An 18,648-nucleotide genomic window follows, 5' to 3' on the forward strand; every position below is an offset into this window, starting at 1 on the left:
GGTAATACAAAGACACACTGTCTAGACAGCTGTTTTTGTCCTTAAGTATTGCACCTTTTCACTGACAGGTCTTAATTAAACAGAAAGTTTAAATTTTGGTGTGATAAAGGCCTGAAGAGTCGCAGCCAAAATTATCATTTGTATTTGGAATCCTTTTAATTTAGTCTGTTGTAAAGCCATTTATCTCAAAATCTTTGCATAGGCTTCTGATAGATGAAAAGCAGCAAATAAGAGCTCAAGATGTATAAAACCTGACAAAAACAGAGATGCCTCTTAATATTAAATCCTACCCAAGCTGTAAGTGATGCTGAAGGGCTGTTAAAAATTGCCACGGTGAGTTATACTGTAATATTTTACTGTGTTTTAAAGGCATGCAGTTCAGGATATAATTGCACATTTTATAAAGATATGTCAAAAAGTATGCTGTGCCTGGTTAGCCACATCATTTGTGAGAAATGTTCTATTTTGTACTTGCCATGGCTATATATTAAAACTTGGTTATGCTGCATGCTTTTAAAAGGAAATGGGTATATTTTGAATGACCTAATAATAAATAATTTAAAAATTTAATCAAGCCATATTCAACTGAAATTTCAAGGAACCATGTATTAAAGGCAGTGTTTTCTTTGCATGAGGATGTACTGACTGATAGAATCATCACACTCTAGAAATCTCTCGTAAGGCTCAAGACTTCAGGTGGCACAGCATAAGCAGAGTTAGGTGGAAAGTTTAAAGCAAGGGCAAAGATAACTTGTTACTTGTTGGAAGTCCTAAGAAATATACTTATTAAGATCTTGATACGACCATTCTGTACCACTTGATGTGTTTGAGTGGACTTGGCCATGTGAGAGTAACAGTTTAATTTGGTGATCTGAAATGTCTTTTCCAACTAAATTCTATGGTGCTGTTAAATACTGCAGATATGATATAAAGTAGGCTGCAGAGTTATTAATTAATTACTTAAAATTTTAGGCAAATTAATTGTGTTGCGAAGACAAATGAAATAGCAGTGTAGTCTGCTACAGGGGAATAAAATCCTAGTGAGTTAGATTGTATTATTTTATAACAAAAGAACTGCAGGAACTAAAGTGTGGGTGATATGGTGCCTTTGAGCTTCAAACAACATTTGCTAATATTCTTTTTAAATCTGCTCTTGCATATGGATAAAAAGGAAAAAGTAGAGAACCAAAAAGTGGTATTAAAAGATAGGGCACTCCTTCTTCTCCTTCCTTTTGTTTTTTAAAGTGATATGTATGGACCATCTTGATCCATCTTCATTTCCATATTATAAAGCAGTAGTAATAACATAATTTATATTGCCTTAAAAAAAAAAAACAAACCAGAGGATATAGCATGTTGGAATAAAAGAAATACTGGTGATACTCTTATGTAAAGTTCTCTTCAAAAAAGCTTCTTTTATTTTTATCTGCAGAGCATCATGGCTCTGCGTGTATGATCAGACGTGTTGTTTGTATTTGGCAGTGATCGTAAAGTTATGCAGAACAAATATCACACAAAACTTAGATTTGCAAATAGCCTCCCAATTACATTTCTGATGAATACTCTTGTGAACGTGTGTTATTTTTGGTTTGCATATGACTCTGGTCTGTTTTTCTGCTTTGAATCAGGACAGAAGCTCAGAGGTGGTGGGGTAAGGTTTGGGAACTGCATTCACCAGCACTGGCACTCTCAGTAATGGAGAAACTCTGTTTGCCTGAAAGGACAAAGAATGTGGCTTGGAAATGTAGTGGAAAACTCTGAAAACAGTGTCAGGATTGAAAAACGGGAACCTGATTTTAAGGGCCTTTGCTGGAAAAAAAAATTTGACACAACAGATTTGAGAGAATTTAATAAATGCTGCCGAGTGGAGATAATTTTATTTTTCATGGTAATTCCTGAGATGGATAGTGCCTATCTTGGCTCTCAGCCTAGATTAAATTTGCAATACTTTCAGCTGGGAGAGCTTTTGGTCTGTCACCTGGGCAGCTTCTGCATGGAATCTGTGAGAAAAGATAAAGTGAACACCCAAATGCTTTTTCTGAGTCACATAACCTGAGCACCAAATCAAAGCACCAAATGCTTTTGAGTCATACTTAAAGGTAATTTCTTTCTGAGGCATGTGTCTCTAAAGTAATTTATTAATATAGTCATTATAATCCTGATCCACATGGTCTTCAGTTGGGAAAGTCAATACTGGGTTTAAGAATTGCATCTGAAATACTGCAAAAATTGTTTCAGTGAGCTAAATTTTGTAATGTTTGAGGTTTCAGTTCTTATGTGTAGCTCATTCATATCCATGAATAGAAAGGGAAAAAAAAGTGATCTCTTTACAACTGAAGCATGAACACATGGGAAGTATAACTGATGAAAACAAAGAAACACAGCATTGAATCACAGTCACAATCTGAAAACAACAGCTGTATGAACTCAGATTCAAAATAAATTCTAATATCATGCTTAGAATGAGGAAACCCAAGCATTTTAACCACTTGCAGCTGAGATGTAAGCCACAGAGAGGCTTATATTTCTTAATGAGACATTGCCATTCTCCAGCCTTGGACTCCTCCCAAGGTTTTCCCTCTCTCTGAGTTTTGGAAATTGTGATTCTTGAATCAATGAAGTTTCTTAACAGAAAAAGTGGTCAGAAAAATTCACCCCCCCTGTGAAGTGGCATGTGAATAGTGTTGGGAAAGCCTTTTTTTTTTTTTTTTTTTTTTAACAAGTACAATTCTGCAATTGGAATGTTTTGATCCAATATGTGTCTATTTTAAGCAAGTCTCAATTTGGTCAGCTGGAAGTGCATGTGGGGAATTGAGAGTAGCATACTTCTGTCGTCTAGAGTCACAGTGATTGTTGGCTGACTAGACACATGCTTTTTTCAGCAGCATTGATCAACTGGTATTTCCTTAGCTCTTGGTGGGGACAGTTTTCATATTTTATATTAAACCACAGTGATGGGATTTAAGGCAAGGTATCTAATGCAAAGGTCATGTTTCAGTAGTGGGTCTTTGGGAGGTTTGTATTTTAGACTCATGAATAAAAATCAAATTGCAGGAACTGATCAACTTGGATCATTATGATATAGAAGCTTCAGTAGATCTCTCCTGCCATATATAAAAAGAGTGCACAGCATACTCTGAAGAACTGAAAAATACTTAAGTATATTTAGTGGGCCAGAACAGGGCATGTGTTGTGGTTTTTTTCCAGTCAAGTAGCTTAGCCACGGTTATGCAGATTCTGGTATATAGTGTGTGATTTTCTTTTTTAGGTGAGTTCACATCATTTTCACTAAGTTAATTGAGCTAGTGGTAGAGACATCTTCTGCTCCAAAATCAGAAAGTTGTGACATTTTTGTTTCATGAGTTCCCAAATGAATTGGCATTTGGAGACTAATTTCAGCTTTATGTAAAAATATGTAGTGTGCCAAAATAAGCTTTCAGTCAAACAAGGTGTATCATTCAGTCTGAAACTAAATATGGCCATGGTCTGAATTTGACTTTTCCCTGTGGGGAAAATTAAAAAAATGCCCTCACCTCAGACCCTGGAAAGCTGATGGAATGGCTTTCACCATGGATGGCTCATTCTGGCAGCCATCTCTAAGCATGTGGAGGACAAGAAGGTGATCAGGAGTAGTCAGCATGGATTTATTAAAGGAACTTGATTACCTTCTATGGTGGGACAAGTGATAGAAGGTGGGGAGAGCAGTGGTTGTTGTCTTCCTTGGCTTCAGCAAAGCTTTTGGTGCTGTCTCCCATGATGCACCCATAAACAAACCTAGGAGGTGCAGGCTGGACCAGTGTATGGTGAAGTGGGTTAATAAATGATTAAATTAAATGAATGGCAGAGCACAGAGAGTAATGATCAGTGGCACAGTTAGAGGCCTTCAAAGGCCACACTAACGGTGTCCTTCAAAGGTTGAAGCTTAGTCCAATATTGTTAACATCTTTCAAGAAGATGTAGCAGTGTTAGATGCCAGAGGATCTGGGTTACTTTAATTGAGGTGGCAGGAAATTATTCCGTTTTTGTGCATGAAAATAAGATAGTTAAAACAGCTACATTTGTAAGATTTTGAAGAACTATTATAATTTTATGTAGCCATTTATATGTAAAGTATTGGAAATTGTCTTTAGTCTCCTCACTTTGATGAGGAGACATTATGGAAGCAATAGTAATTGGATATTAAAAAATCCAGCTACTGTAACATACTTTGAAACACTGCAAGTGTTTGTAATACTAGAATTCTGCTCTGACAGCCTTGAGGTGATAATAGCAATCATTGAAAAAATGAGCAACTGCACGTGCAGTGCCTGACTTTACTCCTACTGGTAGTGGTTTGTTTCTGTGCACTTGAGAACTGAGTTTTATGACTACTTCTATGAAGCAGCTCCACATTCTGATAACTGACTCTGTCTTGGCAGGAAGAGAAAGAGCGCTTGCCACAGATAGGATTAGTAAAACCTCAGGATTATACAGAGAGAGATGGAAGCAGGTATGTTGTAGAATTTTTAGCTTGATTGTAGTACGATTAGGTTTCAAGCTTACTTTCAGCTCTTAAAAGCTTGTGGGCTTTCCCCAGTCAGGCACAGCCTCTCCATTCTCTAGCTGGAATGATCCGTGCTCACTGCTCCCTAAATCAATTGAAAATCCATTGTAATCTGAGTAGAGTTATCACTTAGTAAGTAATTTGGGTATATTCAGGAAAGGCACCAAGGAAAGGTCTTTAATCCTTCAGGGATCTCAGAGCAATGCAGTCTTGTGTGAATCATCATAGAGCACTTATAAATGTACTAGAAAAATTTTTCACTCAAAGACAAGTTTAAAAATTATTGCTTCACCATCAGTATTTGGGAACAGCATCCTACTAGTTTCTGTGGGCTTTGGTGGAGTTATTCTGTAGTTTCCTGACAATATGCACCTTAAAACACAAGGCTGGCCAAGACAAATGGAAAATTGGAAGTCACTGTACTTTAATCCAGAAATTTGAGTCAGCTCTTCCCTCTTGTTCAAGCCACGTCACAAGTCAGTGTACTGAAAGAACATGGAGTATAGCCATCAGAACACAACTTGAATGTTTTAGCTGTGATATTTAACTTTGATATTATGACATGGGTTAATAAGAGGTCAGTATTTTGAAACACTAAGACCTGATTAAAGCAAATCTATGACCTAAAATATGGAAAAAATAAATAGTCAGGTAGTCATGATTCTTGATATCTTGTCAAACCACAATAGCTCTTCAAGTGTAATTTCAGAATGTTCATATTTGTTTATTTATAGCCTTGTTTTGAATTTTATGCTTTACTTGTATATAAGCAGAGTGAAACTGTGGTATATTCTACTTTGTTACATTACAGCTTTTTATAGAAACATTCAGAATCTCTAGACATGTTGTAGAGATTTTTTTTCTGGTGATCTCTGCCCAGGAGAAACAAAACAATGTTTTTAAATCTGTGGCCTTCTGCAGACAAGCCTCAAGGCTTGTCTGACAACAGATACTTCACAGCTGTTGGTTCTTTCTCAGAGACCTCAATGCTAAACACCAACTCTCTGATTTCAGCACATAAAACTAAGGTCGAAATTCTCTGTGGGATGAACTTAAATGCTGAAGGCCAAGATGTGAATTCTTACCTATGCTTCTAGGTCAGCAAAATACCCTAATCACCTGATGTTGAGTGCTTGCTTTATTACTGTTCATGTCTGAAGGCATTTACACTGGCAGACCTTAGCAGCTGTCATTCACATTTGAGGCTATTTGTATTTAATGGTATGTATGTTTTAATGCTGCAAATTTTGCATTACTTTTAATGCCAAACCTGTCACAGTAAGATTTTGGGCATATCATTCTCTTAGATATTTTATCTGACTGACTTAGCATACTGAGGCAGAGAGAGAGCAGGGAAGTTGTCAATGTTGTAGTTTTTATTTTATTTAAGCTCTTTGTCCTTTGGATGAATTGTGCAGTGAACTTAACAGTGTAGTTTGGGAAAACTTGTGCTTTCGGATGGTAGAAGCCTGAGAGAGTCACAGAGAGTCACTTCTATGGCCAGTATCATTGGGGTTTTTGGTTTGGTTTGGTTTTTTTGTTTGTTTGTTTGGTTGTTTTTTTTTTAATAGGATTGTGAAAATGTTTGTCTGGAAAACTTATGACTTAAGTTTGATGTGAAAACAATAGCTCCAAGTATGTCCCTCATCTTTCTTGAGTATGTTATTAGTTGGCATGGATCTTTATGGTTATGGTGTCCAAGAGTAAGTAGTCACTAAGATCAGCGGGGATAACTTTTGGCATTGGAATGCAAGTCCTAAAGTACAGAAAAGAGGAAGAAGAAAGGTAGGAAACAGTTTTCTGCAAGGTGTGAGGCAGAAGACTTGAGAAATTTTTCCAGTACAGTAAGGTAGAGAAGGAAGTATTTATATTCAAAATTTCAGGATGACTGTGCAATTTCAGCATGACATAAGGACTTTTAAACCCAACCTTTGAGACCTTTCATCAAGTCTTGCAGAAGTAACATTTATTTGTAACATACTTGTTTTTCTTGCAAAACTCAATTTTGTTGCTCTTCTAGAAGGGTGTTTTTCTGTTGCTTATTACCTAGGTTATAGTTTTTAAAAGCTTTTTGAATCTGAAACTTCTCTCAAGAGTGTGAAGCATACTTTAGATCTTCTATATTTACAGCTACTCCTGTTGCTATTTAAACAATTACTCCTGTGTTTTGTTCTGAAGACTTACATTCCTCATTTGAATCTCTTACATGGTGCATTTTATTATTATTATTATTATTATTATTTAAAGTTCTTAATATCTGGCTCTATCAACCAGTTACAGCTTTTTAGATAAGCAGACTACAAAGCAATGACTTTTTAAGTGGCAGGCTTACAGCCGTGTCTCATGACCAAAGTGTCTGTTAATTGTTTTGGTGGTACTAGAAAAGTGACGTGTACATCAGAACTGCAAGAAAAACTGGTGAAAAAAAAGATGAAAAGCACTGAATTTAATTAATTATGCATGATGGCAATAATTGAGTAACAGTGAGTGAAAAGTAACAAATTTGAATTGTTCTGTAATTGTGAGTGTAAAAATACTAACTCAGGGGAAAGGAGGATCAAATGGAAGCAATTTTCTCTAGGTGAATAGCAATTTCCTGATGTGATTTCTTGATTTTACTCTGAAATATTAAAAATTATTTTATTTAATGAGAAAAAAATACCTTTTACACAATTGAGTTTTTGAACTGTTGTGTTATTTTTTAACCTTGAAACATCATGCTTGTGGAGGATAAATCTCTTGTTAACGTGTCTTACACTTTCACTTACTGAATGGCATTGGATACCCCTAAATAGTGCAGAGCTTCTGCCAGGAAAATGCCATGAAGTTTGTCCAAAAACCACAGATCCAAAGCAGGCTGTTTTCCAAAAGTCTGTGACATTTTTGCATAAAAAACAGGAAGCTCACATCGGCCAAAATTATTCCCATCTTGAAAACTGAAGGCACTTTTAACTAGAGGAGACACTACAAATTGGAAAATAGTATATTTTGTCTTTAATTAAGTAACATTTGCCTTGATGTTAAAGTACAAATATTTCCAATGTGACTACATAATCACAGAAGTGCAATATAGTGCATAGATACTCCTATTAATTTCATTTGATCAGATTTTTTTTTTTTAGTTTCACCATGGAATTCAATTTAGAAATGTGGGGTTTTCTACCACTTTTAATTTTAGCCCAGGCTAGAGAGTGAGATATTAGAGCATGCAAATTTTAAATCCAGCTGAGGACATTGGCAAATTATTATATTGTAAAAGCAGATGGAAAATTAATCTTTCATTCAGCTCAATAAAATAAAAAGTTAAACCTTAATTATAATCTGGCCTGCTGCTGCTGTTGCATCAACAATTATGCAACAGCTATGCCTATGGCATTTTTTATGGAACAGTGTGTCAGTGACTTCTATCCAATGACAAATTGTCCTTACTTCACTCTTACAGAGATACTTCTCTAGAAATAAAGAGGTTAATTTTTATTAGGCATTTTCTTGCTTGGAATAATTTTCCTTTTATTGTAATTAGTCATTACATTCATCAAGGGATTGCTTTAATTTTAACAAGTGTTAGTAGCATTTGTAACAAATTTTATTACTAAAAGCTTTGAGAATGACTGCACTATTTATTATAAATGTGGAAAGTTGCATCATTTTTATAAAGCATAAACCATGTTACTAATGGTTTTCATTATTTGATTTAACTGATTTATATCAATAACACCTTTATGGTGCTGATTTTTTTTTTACTAGATATGAGCTTACTTAGCATTTCTTCAATTGAAAAGGAAAACTGTAAATTGATGAGACTGAAGACTAATCAAAATTCTTTTCTAGAATTTTAATGTTGCCATTTGGCCACTGGATTTTGATTTTCAGTTGTCCCATGGATTAAATGGTACTGCAGAAGGGCAGTCTTTTCTTATAGAGCAGTAAGATTTTTTTTCCCATTCCTTTTGAAAGGTCTCTCGTTTGTCAGCCTTTCCTCCCATTTTTTAATCCCAGTGACTAGCCCAGCACCTGGAGTGCCTGATTTGACTCTCTAAAATTTGGTGAGATGTCTTTTGGGACTGAGAGTGTGAGAGAGTGTTATGTGAATAGTGTTCATACTTACTTGATTACATGCATATATGATGTTTTGTCTGTGGCTCCATGGTGTGTATTTGGTACGGATACTTGGGCTTTGCACAATCTGACAGTTTCATTTTCAGGAATCTTACACACATTCTGAGATGTGAGCATCTTTTTCTGCTGCTGGAATGGTATTTTCCTTTCCCTGTAATCCCTCTGTGTTTCCTTCCTTGTGTCTTCAGAGTTTTTCCACTTTAAATTATTTCAAGGTAAGCTGGTGTCTCTTGTGTTTTCTAGATAATTAAGGATATAGATGTTGTATGATTACTATAATAACTATTATATGTTGTTTCTCAGTTGGGGTTTTCCCTTTTCATAAAGTTTCTTTTGAATTCTCTCTGAATGTATTAAAGAATCTGATTATTTTAGCTGAACTAGAAATTAATTTAATCTTAATGATGTTTCATAATTTTCAAATACTGTTTCTTGAATATTAATGGCTTAATTCCTATTTGGCTAACTCCTCAATAAGGAGAAGATTTTGTAGAAAAATATGTGAAAACATTGTTAAGTATAACTTAGTAATCCTCTTATCTAATCTTGCTGCAGCTTAACTGTGAGGTAGAGTTACCTTCTGACATGATTGTATAATTGCTAGTTTTTGAGCAATTCTTTCTGAGGATTTAGATCAGAGCAAAACTGTGTTTCTTGCAGAGCAATAAAATATATGCATCTAAACTATAATGACATTCCAATTCCATTCAAATACCTTGGTATATGAGTTCTTCTGTACTGCAGACTTCAGGATAGTAGAGAGCTCCATGAAGGAGCTAGTATAACAGAGGTGCAGGAGGCATGGCAGCATGGAGTTTGTGTGCAGTAATGTAGCCTGCATCACATAGGTTTTGATAAGTCATTGGAGGGTATCATATAGCACACTGTAATTGTAAGCCAAAAATATCCAGTTATGTTTGGGGCTGGTTCAATATAAAAACAGAGTTATAGTAAAGCAGGTCAAGAACTTTACCATTTACATTCTTAATTTCTGCGATATAGTAATTAATTCCTATAATCTTCTTTCACAATCAATTTCAGCACGGGGGGAAGAATCTCAGATCCTTCTTTCCCCTTTGTCGCCAGCACTAGTGAAAGGTGTAGGAGACTGCTTTACAAGCAGATGTGTCTGTAATTATCCTGATCCATCTATAATGAATGCATGAAAATCAATGTGTTTACATCCAGTTTAATAGCAGTCCTGGTAAATCTTATAAACTATCAGATGATCCACCCAAATCTTCCTTTTGCTTCAGGGCACACTGTTGCAGTTGCAGAGAGATCTACAGTCATGTCTCCACAACTGTGTTAGATCCAGGGCAAGTTTAGACTTCATTAGGTTACTACAAGAAACAAGAAGTTTTAATGTTGGTAGCAGGTTCCTGAGATTTGATTTTGTTGTTCAGAGCACAAGCATAATGTTTAAGTTCATCTTTAATCACTTAAGTCCTTTTGTCCTCTAAAATATGCTGATACTGGTGGCCTCTAAACTGTGCTAAACCTTTTTCTCAAAAGTATCACATTGGAAAGGGGGTATTGCATCATGCAGGCATTTTCCTTTCCTTTTAAGATTGGCCAAAGTGAGGCATGTTTTAGTAGCACTTTATGTTTCCTTTTTCCTTGGGTGATTTTTAGAATATTTTTTTCCTCAGTGAACTCATCTGTCATTTCCAAAAGCCTCAGTTCAATGTAATGTTTTTGGAAGCAGAAGAATTCAGAGAAGCCTTAATAACTGACAGTCTGATCTATTTCTTCTTCCTCTAAAAAGTGCATGTCATGGCCTAGAGCTTCTCTATCTGAAACTGATGATTAGATCCATCAGTCCTGTAATTGTTGAAAAGGTAAAGTTTAAAACTGCAGGCTATGAGTGTCTTCTTCAGTGCATTTTACTGACCACCTGGAATTTAATAATTTTAAGTATGTACTATCAGTACAGCCCAACAGTATTTTCTACTTAGATTTTGTAACAATTGGAGCTTTACCCATGATTATATAAACAATATAATATTAAACATGACTAACTGGAAGTTTCACATTGGTATCACAGAACGTGAGTTTCTGTGATACTTTTCTCTGCTGATCCTTTAAGATGTCTGTATGTATTCTAAAAGTGTTGCTTCAGAAGTCAAAAAAATTAGTAATATTACTTCGCCCCCTTTTGTGTTCTGTGGTAGTGGAAGGAGATCTACTGCTACAGGCACCCATCTACTCTAATGACCACACAATGACACATTTTACTTATTCAAGAAGTTACACTGTGCTGTCAGGAGTCAGTTACAAGTCCTGAGCACAACATGTACAAAATCAGGCTCCTGAAATGAGCTGAGCTCCAGGTCTGGAAAGAAAAAAATAAAAGATTTGTGGCTTTGAAGGTGTGTTTAAGGAGAAAGGAATTGATGGGAAAAGAGGTGGCAGCTAAGTAACATGTAACTTGAAAACCAAGACCAGAAAAGGCTTTTAGTCAAGCACAACCCTGTGAACAATATTGTTCAGCCTTTTCCAGCAAGTTCATTCATATATTTTTACTTGGTCATATAAATTTGTATACTTTGGAGACTGAATATACTTCAAAGTAAATTAAATGGTTTCTTGTTTTGTAGTTCTGTCTTTAATTCACTGTATGAAAATATATATCTATTTGTGTATACATTCATGTATACATTGTGTATATATATTTGTGTATACATTCATGTACAAAGATATGTGACGTATATGCTGGTGATATTAGATTTTACACCTTTTGTATCCTTCATGAGGTGTAATGTATCCTGTAAGATGCTAATTTACTATTTGAGAGCAGAGGTAGTAAGAGTCATGTTTTTTCCTCTGGAGCCAAAGTTATTTTAAATTTTTTTTTAATATAATAAATCTAGGGAATTTTGTTCTGTTCAGTACATTACCTTGATGCATTTTTTTTTTTTTTTTTGTTCAAATTACTTTTAAGTTGTTTGCCTGTGCAGGTGCTTTTTTTAACAAACAGCTTTTGGAGTCAATAAATTGATCATGTGTCTGCAGGCTTACTATGAAACGTAGTTCATAGCAGATATGTAAGGGTGCTCCTTTTAGCAATCTCCTGCAGGACCTTTAGTGGTCAAGGGAAGGAAAACCAGTTTGCAGGAGCATTTGAAAGGGACCATTTCACTGTTATAAATGTGCAGCACTTCAGAGTATTCTCATGTTTGACACGGAAGTTTGGCGGAGACATTATTGGTATTTTGTGGCACAAACTTCGTTTTGTGGAAAAGGATTGGAAGATAAATGTATCTTTACAGCTGCTCTTACTGAAAGAGAGGCTAAAGAATTTTATTATTTCTTTAGTAATGTGAATTACTAAGAAAGTCTTAATTTCATTCTAGAGAAACTGTTGAAAATTGTTGAAAAGTTAAGGGTAAAATACAGTTGAGTACCTGTGGCATGATGTAAAATCTTCATATTACTATAGCCATGGCATCTAGTCATCCAGTACAGAATCACAGAATGGTTTGGGATGGAAAGGACCTTAAAGATCTTCTGGTTCTAACTTCCCTGGATCACTGGGCCAGGTTGCTCAGAGCCGAATACAATCTAGCCTAGAACACTGCCAGGGATGGGGCATCCCCAGCTTCTCCGGGCAACTTGTTCTAGTGCCTCACCACCCTCACAGTAAGGGATATCTTCCTAATAGCTAATCTAAATCTCTCCCCCTTTAGTTTAAAACCATTCCCTCTTGTCCTATCACTCTCTGCCTGTGTAAAAAGTTGCTCTCCCTTCTTCTTTATAAAGAAAGGGGAATACTTTTAATATTGGATGGATGTTGCAGTAAGGTCTCCCTGGAGGCTTCTCTTCACCAGGCTTAACCACCACATCTGTCTCAGCCTGTGTTTGTAGGAGAGCCCCTAGCTCCCTAGCTCCAGCCCCATGGGCATCTTCATAGCCTCCTCTTGACCCCCTCTAAGAGGTCCATGTCTTTCTTGTGCTGGGGCACCTATGCTAAGCACAGCACTCCAGGTGAGGTCCACAAGGGCAGAGTAGAGGGGAAGGATCACTTCTCCAGGCTGTAAGTGCTCATTGGCTCATCTTCAGGTTTTCATCCAGAATAACCTGACGTCCTTCTCCACAGGACTTCTCTTAGCTCTACTTCCAGTCTGTAGTCATGTCTCTGATTGCCCTGGACCTGGTAAAGAACCTTGAACTAGGATTTGTTGAATTTCATGAGGTTGTCATGGGCCCATTTCTCAAATTTTTCCAGGACCCTCTGGATGACATTCTATCATTCTGTTATGTCAGCATTACCACTCAGTTTTGTGTCATCTGCAAGCCTAGTAAGTGTGCACTCAATTCCACTGTCTGTTTCATTGATGAAGATATTGTAGAGCATCCGTCCCAAGAGAGAGCCCAGAGAGGCATCACTTCCACTGGCCTGCATCTGGACATAGAGCCTTATAACATAGCTGTCTGGCTGTGTCCATCCAGCCAATTCCTTATCCCCCAAATCGTTTACCCTAATAGTTTACTCTTAATAGTTTACCCTAATAGTTTACAAATATATGCCAAAGAATTTAAAGAAATCTAGGTAGGTTATGTTAGTTGGTCTTCCCATTGTTGACTGTTGCAGTCCCTCAGTCACGGCCACCACATCAGAGGCTGGTCAGGCAAAGTTTGGATTTAGTAAACCCTTTTTTTCTGTCTTGGATCACTTCCTTATCTTGCATGTACCTTCACTTTTGCTTTTTCAGCTTCTCTGAGAATCTACCCTATGATCTTCCCAGGCTCAGAGAGATAAGGCTCACCAGTCTGTAGTTTCTAGTCTCCCTTTATGTTTTTTTAAAAGTAGAAGTGATGCTTCCTTTTTTCCTGCCACTATGGACTTTGACTGCCATGACTTTCCAGATATGATCAAGAGGTGTTGCAGGCTTGGCAACAACCTTAGCCAGGACCCTGGGATGCATCTCATCAGGCCTCACAGACTTGTGGCTGTTCAGTTTCATCATGTGGTGCCAAACCTGCTCTTTTTTCACAGTGTGATAAAATTCACTCTCCCAACACCCACTTAGAGGTTCATGGACTGAAGGGAAGAAGCCCAAAGTGCTTTACTGAAGCCAGTAAAGACTGAGGCAAACCTCAACCTTCTCCATATCCACTGTTATATTACATATATGTGATATATCCGTATCCACATCCATATCACTGTTCCACCTTCACATTTACATAGATTGTATATTCTCCTTGGCTTTGCTTTTCTTACCAATACACTTACAAAATCTCCACTTAGTATTCTTCACATCTCTTGCCAAGTCCCATTATATCCGTGTTTTAGCTTTTGTTATCCCATCCCTAAACAGCTGAACCATATCCCTCTACCTTTCCAGGCCACATGTACCTGTTTCTATTGGCTGTGCATTTCTTTCTTACTCCTCTGTTTGAGGAGCAGACCTTGTTCTAAAAACCTTAGAGGTTTCCAGTTTGCCTTGCTTGATATCCTAAACATCAGGATAGAGGGTTCTTGTGCTGTAAGCAAAGTGTCCTTAAAGAGCTGCCAGCTCTTATCAGCTGCTTTGTCCCCAAGGATAATTTGTCAGGGGATGTTGCCCACGAATTCTTTGAGCAGCTGGAATTCTACTCTTCCAAAATTCAGGGTCTTGACTTTGCCCTTTGCTTGGCCTGTGTTCCTCAGGATCACAAACTCAACAAGGGTGTGGTCACGACAGCCCAGACTGTTCCAGCCTTAAGCACTCTAATGAGCTCATCGTGTATGAAGAGGTAAAGAAAAGTGAAAATTAAAAGCTAGGATTTCTATTAGATGCTCATGTTTCAGGGTGTAATTTCTAAATTTAATATTTAGGTATTTGTAAAACTTAGAAAAAGATTGCTCCATGACTGAGATAAATGACACAAGAGATAACTACAAATTCATGAAAATTATTTGAATGAAATAGTTCTGTAGTTTTTTTAATGTAGGCTTGTGCATAAATTTAATTTGTGGATTAAAAAATGGAGTATTTCTGGTGCCTTGGCATTGTCTAAACCTAGCATCTTGTGTGTAATTGGTTACTGTAGAAATACATACTCTTATATCACAGATTCTGCCATTACAAATACCTGGCCATTTTTTAGGTTTTTAGGCAAAAATGGGATTTTCTTGGTGTGAAAAGGCCAGCCTGTCTTTAACATTATGTCTAACTAATACACATTCTATTTATCTAAAACAAAAATAACTGGAATGCAAAATCAGCCGAACTCTAGAATGTTAGTTGTGGCTTTTGAATTTAACGTTGCTTTAGCCTTAGTACCATATTATATTTAATTTTTACATTAAGTCTACATTTCTCAAACTAGAATTTCAGAGTTAGTGCATCCTTAGGATCTTAATCTGTTTTTATTCCTTCACTTATTTATTAAAGTAGAAAAATGTATGGGTCTGTTGTGAGAGGGAGAAAGGTATTAATGTGTGTGAGATGTTCTTTTAGGTCATTGTGGAAGAGCATAGGAAACACCAATGATTGTTAATTTAGAACATAACTTATGGGATGCACAGTAAAACATATGGCTAAAAAGAAAAGTTAGTGGATGTTTTTTCATTGTGTTTTTTCAACAACTGCAGTACATTTTGTGCCTTCATTAAAGTGTCAGCCATTTTGGAGAAATGTATACCCAAGACTGTATTCTGTGAATACCTGTGACCCAAATTAAGGAACCTGCGTACTGTTATTTCTGAGTGATCTTATGGAATGTTGGACTTCACAACTACAGTCCTTAAAATGTTGTATAAAAGATTTTGTCTTTTTAGAGGTCTGTTTTGCACAGTAATTTTTCCTAGAGGATAGCAGAAAGCAACAGCTCTTTCACACAGGTTTTTGCCAGATTTCAAGTATCTGTTTTCCGCTTTCAGCTTTGCTGAAACAGTTCTCAAGCATTTTGATATGATCAAACAGTGTTTAGTTTAGTTGGCATGACCTTTCCCTTGTCTGGCTTCCCTCATTCTGCTGAAAACGACATTTATTCTGAGGAAGACATTGACAATTTCTGTGCTGAAAGTTAGGGATTAAGAGTTTGCTAAAGTTATATTGCAAGGGAGGAAGGGGTGAGCTCAGGGTTCCTTATTAGTGTTTTATGATAATACACACCACTGTGCAAGTGGCGTGACAGCAGCCAGGTGGCTGTATTGGCTTTTTATCCACAGCAAAACAGCATCAATCCCAATGTGCAAATCACAGATGGATTTCTGAAATACTGTGTGGCCTGAGCATGCAGAAAACATCCATGGCATGTATTTTTGTACACTTTCATTTCCAGGTTTTTCTATCCAGTTAATAAGATGTTGGAAATTAAAGTGGTCAGTATACCAGACAAAATCAAGTTGATTGTGTGATTCTTTACACTGGATTAGGTAGTCTTTTAAAAACTAAAGAGTAGAGGAAGATGGTGTATCAGCATATAAGATTTAAGATAGTAAACATAATGTTATCTATAAAGTATTTGGTTTACATTTTCTTCTTATCAATAGAGCAAATATAAGTGATATATTTAGTAGCTACTACACTGAGATATTTTACTTTTCACTTGACTTTGGTTTCCTGCACATTGCTATTAATATGACATTTCTCTTTAAATTTTATATTGAAGAAAAACAATTAAAATTCTATCATTTTTAATAATAGTTTTACAGTAAATTATACTGTAAGTATTTAAATGAGTACGCTTCCTTAAAATCCTTTTTTAAAAAACCTATAATTAGCAGCTTTCCTGTTGCATATAGGCAGAGATATTATAAAAGAAAGGCCTTATAAAATCAGAGTCTAAGCCTACTATGTGAGCTAAGTTCAGTTAGCCTGTTAATTCCCATAAAAAAGAATCAGAAGAGTGAGAATCAATTTACATAACAATCTATTCCTTTAAAGAAAAATAAGTTGCACCTGTAACAACAGAAAATCTGTACCATGAGCACCAGTAAACAAATATGTAAACTATCCAAGAATAGAAGACTTTGATAAACATGCACACAAGCCATTTACCAATGAGTAAACAGAGTTTCAGTGTATTGTTAACCAGTTAGATCTAACAAAATGCCCTTTATTATTGCCAATAAATATAACCTATGTAGATAAAGAATTAGCTTTTCTACATGAGAAACTGAGAAATGTCTGCTTATTACTCCAACAATTTCCTGTCAGGGATTGGTGTGTGTTCAAACTGCTTCTTTTTCCTCAGCTCTTAGTTCGATTGCTTAAATGTACAAGGTGAAAGCAACAACTATATTGATGACGAGTGATGCAGAAGTATTTAAGGCATGTAACAAAGCCTGTTGCAAGACATCTGCTGATTCAGCATCTCCTCCATGCACTCACCATCTGCTTATGCAGCCCATATTTCACTAGCTTTTCTCTGAGGATCTTCAATGAGACAGTGTCAAAAGATTTTTTAAAGTCAAGACAGACAATTCAATTACTCTTCTGACACTATCAATGGTAGCTGCTTCTTTGGAACAGAAGAACTTCTGTCAGTATTTTTTGAAAATAATTCAAAGTGAGAAATGATAGCGATGCCTTAAGTTTTACCTTTCATATTTTTCATATTTTGTGTTGCCTAGGTGTGTAGTTTTGAGCTTCATATTAAGTGTTAGTGAGCTCTCTTCACAGAGTAGGTAGACAAAACAATTCCCTTCCTAGCTTGATACCAAGGACAATCATTACAAGTTTCAGTTCCAAAAGCATAAACAACTGAAGATAGACTGAAGAGAGAAAACAAGAAGGATGTGACTTCATAACCTGAAGCTGTGATTGGACAATTAACCCTGATACACAGATAGACCAAAACTTATAAAAATGTAAGACCTTGTGACCAGTTGTCCATTTTTGTGACCATTTTTAGGTCCATCTTAGATGTATGCATGGTCAGACTTTTGTACTGCCCAAGGTGTATCCTTTAAGGCCCTTCAATAAATACCTAATCTATTCTTAACTCTGTCTAGCCTCTGTTCTAGGCCTTCTCAAGGCATCGAGAGTAGGAGAGTCACTGTCATGGTGGGCTATTGAGAGAATTGGTAGACTGTAGCTACCAGATAGGCTTTTTTGCCTGGGAAATAAAAACTAGAATGTGCAAAGCTCAGGCTGGTAAAAAGGAAGAAAACAGGGAAGAATGAATAAATAAATACTCAAGAGGAACTTGAAAAATAATTGCCTCTAAGATTATTAATGTGCTCTGTGAGTGATGTTAGTTTCACAGCCAGACAGCACAGAAGAATGATTTGAACTCAGAATGCCAGAAAGGCTGATGTATCTGATACAACCACCCCGTTTAAATAGGAGAGCTGTTTTCCTAGGACCACACTGAGATTGCTTTGTAGATCTTCAAGGCTGAAGACTTCACCACCTCCTTGAGTACACAAGTCACTGTCACAGCAAAGAGTGTTTTCCAAAGTTCATACAGCATCTCCTGTATTTCAGTTTGGATCCACTGCCTCTGGTCCTGTGACCGGGCATCAGTGAAAAGACCTGGTCATATTTTTTTATTACCCATTTATTTCAGGTATACCTACACCACCATCTCTTTGCATTATTGCAAAGGGATGGTGGTGAAGGTCTTTGCATTAAAAATGGCTTTATGCCATTACATACTGTAGTTGCACATTTGCATTAATTGAGTCACATGATCAGCCAGTGTCACTGTAAAAGGACAGCAGTCCCTTCCTGTCCTGGTCCAGCTTATGTTCCTCTGAGTCAGAAGCTACTTCTGCTCACTGGAAGCATCAAAGTAATGTCATTGAAACATTAGTATTATGAAATGGCTTAGTGGAGTTCAGTTGGCTTGCCTTCTGCTTGGAAAGACATCAGAATTAGGCTAAGGGAAGTAGTGGGTACACAGTCAGAGGTGAATGAGTTGTGAAGGGGAAAGGAGGCAAAGAGCCTTTATGTCTGAAACTGTTAATTCAGTTAAGTAGGATAGAAAAATTAATCTCTGATAAATGATTCTGGACAATGACAGAATCAAAACAGTTTGATTTAGGAAGA

At 36.5% G+C, this 18,648-nt stretch overlaps 1 protein-coding gene and 1 long non-coding RNA gene across 2 annotated transcripts in view; both read left to right on the forward strand.

Moving 5' to 3' along the window:
• LOC147648366 (uncharacterized) overlaps positions 1-6,473 on the forward strand; it is a 36,048-nt gene extending 29,575 nt beyond the window's left edge. Inside the window, exon 3 of the long non-coding RNA XR_015280604.1 lies at positions 4,419-6,473. This is a non-coding gene — a long non-coding RNA (uncharacterized LOC147648366). The remainder of the gene's footprint in view (positions 1-4,418) is intronic.
• The window catches only part of CHSY3 (chondroitin sulfate synthase 3), a 139,582-nt gene that overhangs the window by 37,889 nt on the left and 83,045 nt on the right, over positions 1-18,648 (forward strand). The window lies entirely within an intron of this gene.

The sequence above is a fragment of the Cyanistes caeruleus genome, chromosome Z (genome assembly GCF_971803275.1).
Source record: "Cyanistes caeruleus chromosome Z, bCyaCae1.hap1.1, whole genome shotgun sequence".
NCBI classification, from domain to species: Eukaryota; Metazoa; Chordata; class Aves; order Passeriformes; family Paridae; genus Cyanistes; species Cyanistes caeruleus.